The sequence below is a fragment of the Callospermophilus lateralis genome, chromosome 5 (genome assembly GCF_048772815.1).
Source record: "Callospermophilus lateralis isolate mCalLat2 chromosome 5, mCalLat2.hap1, whole genome shotgun sequence".
In the NCBI taxonomy this organism is placed as follows: domain Eukaryota; kingdom Metazoa; phylum Chordata; class Mammalia; order Rodentia; family Sciuridae; genus Callospermophilus; species Callospermophilus lateralis.
The window spans coordinates 134,576,410-134,581,400 of record NC_135309.1 but is presented as its reverse complement, the minus strand read 5'-3'; the positions used below and the strand labels follow the sequence as shown (position 1 = coordinate 134,581,400).

General features: G+C 31.8%; 1 pseudogene; it reads right to left on the bottom strand.

Moving 5' to 3' along the window:
• Positions 1 to 282: 282 nt before the first annotated feature.
• On the bottom strand, positions 283 to 383 carry LOC143400644 (U6 spliceosomal RNA; annotated as a pseudogene).
• Positions 384 to 4,991: the final 4,608 nt, after the last annotated feature.

Sequence of the window (4,991 nt, the reverse complement as noted above, 5' to 3'; positions counted from 1 at the left end):
TGCAAACATGCAATATATCTTATTCTAATAAGGATCCCAGTCTTGTGGATGTATAGTCACTGTGTTATAATCACATATAAACTTAGTAATCTTATGTTAGATTCATTCCACTGTCTTTCCTATTCATATTCCCATGCCTTTTTTGATTCTCCTTTGTCTAATCCACAGAACTTCTATTCTCCTCACACTTATTGTGAGTTAGCACATATCAGAGTAAACATTTGATGTTTTGTTTGGGGGGACTGATTAAAAAAATATGGAACACTTTGGGGGAACTGATTAAAAAATATGGAACACTTCACCAATTTGAGTGTCATTCTTGTGAAGGGACCATGTTAATCTTCTGTATAGTTCAAATTTTAGTATATATGCTGCCAAAGTAAGTGCTAGACAGATTTTTAAAATTTGTGTAATCTCTTTCTTCTTCTAGACTCTGTGCTCTATGTGTTCTCCTTTTGATATATTGGTCATATTTGGTAACCAGGTCATAATCTTTATATAGAAATACATTTCATTTAAGATTGTGGCTAGGCAGACACTCTCTCCCTGGTTGTAATTTGAGATGAAGGTGAAGTTCCATAATTTCCACCATGAAAATTTTCACATATTTTGACAGTAGATTTCAGGCATGAAAAGACTTGTTTACAAAGATGTGTGGTCTTTTTCTCTTTTATTCCACCTACCCTAGGCATAAAACTTGCTATTATTTGCAAGACTGTTATGAAAAACTTAAAAAGTCAACATAAAGCACATTTTGAAAATAATTTGATCATTTTCCTTAATGTTACAAAGTTAACTGTGATATATCTTCTAGGGTAGAGCAAATGAACATTCACTAAAACCCAAGGAAGCTCAATAGCTCTCCAGTCTGTGGTCCATATATTTCTACTTGTCTCCACTTTATCAATTCTAAAGTGCAGATTTACTTTAGAAGAGCACTCCTGCTACCATACTTCATATCTGTGAATTTTGTGTTTGAATATGCAATCCAGTGCCATAGAAAGAGTGGTTTCAAATCTAAAATTTTATATTACTCTGACAGTAATAAAGACACGTAGGCAATCAACTCAGCAATCACCCAGACTGTTCTCAATTTCTACTGCCTCATGTCCATTAAAGATCTCATCCCCATGGTCCAGAATAAAATGCCAGCCATCATGTTGGTTAATTTTGCAGCCATGTAGAACATGCAAAAATGCACATCATCTGCTCAGTGGGAGGTTTCTTGGAAGAAGTTGTTATTTTGCAGTTCAGTTTTTGTTCTCTGGCATATGCCACTCTTTGACTAAAAGTCAGATGACAGATATATTTTATTTCAGTTTGCCACAAGATCCACCAAAAATTAGGTGTTCCATATGAAAGTTAGGGAAATAGGGGAGACACTTAGCAGTCTCTACATGCATGATTTAATTATTCTTTAAATCCACCATATTTTACAATCACTTTAACCACTATTGACATAACCTTTACATGATATTAGGAAGCTGTATAGGGGCTTTGACCCTTCTGACTTGGTGCTTCTTGGAATTTAGTTTTTTTGTTTGATAATTTTTATCCATCGTTGTGCCCTCTTTTTTGTGATATTTCATGGATCTGACCTTAAATGAAAGAAGAATAAAAATAAGTTGTCTTGGTTATTTAATTGTTAGACATTAAAGATAGATTGAATTGAAGAAAAACAAATTTTCCATGAACACATGGAAACCAAACTACTTGACCAGATCTTTGCTGTTGTGGCATAAAATGTAAAAAAAAAGCACAAACATATTGTGTGATATGCAACTTACTCCTCAGTTCGTAAGAAATGGAAATTATTTTGATATACACAATTGCAAATGAATATTTTCTCAGAATTATTTAGAATATAAATATATTTTGTGATCTATGGGAACACTGGCAGTTAAACCTAATGTTTCTCTTAGTTAAACAGTATTTATTTTGCATTTATACTGCTACAAATGCCGTATTATCCAGCAGAGCTCATGATGGTCTATATGCTTATATGTCCGCTTCTTTGGGCCATTATACTTGTGGCTCAAGATGCAAGTTTTTCCTAGCTTTTAGGGGAATTTAACACGTCTTTCCAAACCTCAAATTTTGAGAAAAATATGTTCAGAAATTTGTAAAACTGAAAACATTATTATAATTCTCCAACAGGAAATGCACCATACTAATCAGCCTAAAGAAGTACAAGGAATTCATAGGTATCAAATAGAAAGTGAGAACAAAAAGCCTAACAGATAGTTCTAAGGGTTAGGCTCAACCTTTCCAAAGAGCTGGAAAAGACATGCTCCAGGGAGGGCAGGAGGGCAGTCATGGTCTAGTCAGTTTTCTTTACACTCCTTGTTAAACTGTGTGTCATAGCGAGGTACTGGCTTCGATCCTCAGCACCACATAAAAAAATAAGATATTGTGTTCATCTAAAACTAAAAATAAATAAATATTTTTTAAAAGTGTGTCCTTGGCCCTGGTTTGCTGCTTAACATGTGTTATTCTTGTGATCAAAATAAATTTTATATATATATATATATATATATATATATATATATATATATATATATATAATTATTTTCATACAAGGTCTCATCAAGTTCCTAATGTTTGCCTCAAACCTGTCCTGGCCTCTTCAGTCACTGTGATTATAGGTATGTGCCACATGCCCAACATATCTAGTATTCTTTAGTATTCTTTATACAAATCTGTTAGTAGTTTTCTAAGAAATAAGTTTAGGAAACAAAATATGTCCATAATTAGGCAAGCCTGCATATGATTTGTGAAGGACTTAAACCCCATTAAAAGATACAAATATTACAATGACCAAATACTGTCCTAATTATTTTTTTGGCATTTTAAAGTACATGGATATTATCTATAGACCTCAACTTTTACAACTGTGTCCAACTTATTAAAATTTGAGTATCCATATTAATGAGGCTGAAGAATATTGAACTAGTCAAGAATGATTCATAATTTTGAGATTCTCTGATAATTTGGGAAATCGTGTTTTTTTCCTATCAGAATTTCAAAGACAAATATCTGACTAGATTTAGAGGTATCAGGAAAATTCCTTGCTCCATTAGACTGCATCCTTTAGAGTATAGTTATTATTTATTTTAGTTATTATTTTATTTGTAGAATCTCCTGTTTGTCCTTGATTCTAAAAATTTCATTTCCTGGATGAGGTATTTTGCATTCACTATTGCCCATGGTTCTCTGGGGACCAACAGTCATTCCTATGGCCCCAGGAACAAAAAACTTGACACAAGTTATTACCTTCATTCCTTTCTCTGGATTCTTGACATAGCAGGGAGATATGATGGACACACAGTCCAAAATATGGGTTAATCAAGGTTCCTCCAGAGCCAATACTGAACAAATTTAATGTAAACGAAAATTTAAAACTAGAGAAAGATGTAGGACTAATACACAGATTTTTCCATTCTTAAGAGATAACCATGTAGTAACAAAGACTATACTGTGTTGTAGCTGTCACATTCACTCCAGTGCCATGAATGAGGACTTCTATACTGCACAAGTAACACTGGCTTTTTGTTAATTGAGAAAATGATTGTAGGGACAATGGTAAAAAAAAAAAAAAAAAAAAATACATGCCTTTGGGGGCCTGGAGTTGTGATTCAGTGGTAGAGCACTTGCCTACCACACACAAAGTGCTGGGTTTGATCTTTAGCACCACATAAAAATAAATAAATAAAATAAAGGTATTGTGTCCATCTCTAACTAAAATAAAAATAAAAATTTAAAAAGTGCTTTGGGAAAATGCCTTACATACCTAGTTTATTTATAAGTTTGATATTATAATCTCTTTCTTATGGTATAAAATAAAAATTTCCTCACACAAAGAAAATAAAATTTTGTCAGTATATAGATTCATTTTCCTGCAAATGAAATAAAATGCTCCAAAGGATAACACTGAGGCTCAAGTCATACTTGTGTATATAAAGTTATTCGCTGTTATCAGTGATTTCAAAAGTATGTTTGAATGATGAATATCCCTCATTTTCATCTGACTATACCAATAATAAAATCTTCTCACTAAACAAGTTTCCATTAATATATGTTCTTCTTGAAAGATGGAGGAATTAAATTGAATGTCATCAGTGAAAATTACTTTTGTCCATCTTGAATCATACATTGACAAATATCAGTTAAATTCTTCATTTATATTATCATTCGTGTTTCATTAGCTATTTCTCTCCTGCAATCTTCACATATTTCATTAAAAGCAACAATGAGTTGAACTGTATAGCTTTAAAGATGAAAGTTAATCTTAACTTTTTTGGTTCTCATGTGTCCTTAAGTGTTAGACTTTGTCATAAATTTCATCATTTACTGTCGTCTATAAACAGTAAACAACAGGCAAGTGCTAGATGAAAATTTAAACTAAAATGATGTGTACATGGGATACCTGATTAAATTCTTGTCAGCTAAATTACACCTTTTGCAATAAGGATAACTATAATGCCTCAACCATGTTTCAAATTTAGAAAAATAAGATAAATAAATTGTTAGAGGGGCGTTATATATTTCAGTCATAGCAGCTTTATTATATTAGTCCTTATTAGTATTATGCATCTCTCTTCTTTTTTTTCTCTTTGTAGATACAAATCTTTAAAGTAACATCTGAAGCCCAACCTCACTGGATTCCAGGTTTCATCTTCATCTTACACATGGTGCCAAAGGACTCAGCCTGCCCTGGGATAGTTATTGTTTCTTGTATTTTACACCTTTTTTACTTTTCCTCTTTTTATCTTTCCAATTATGTTAAATTATTTGAAGACAATGATTATTATTTCTAAATATCTTTCTTTTCTTATATTAAAAATGAACATATATTAAAGTTAGATTTAAATGTGGGATTTAAACATGTTGAAATAGGAAAAAAAAACCACCATTTTTTTTAAAATTAAACAACCCAGAAAGCTAAAGAGTATAATTATCATTATATTAATGATTTTTGTCTATAAATAGCA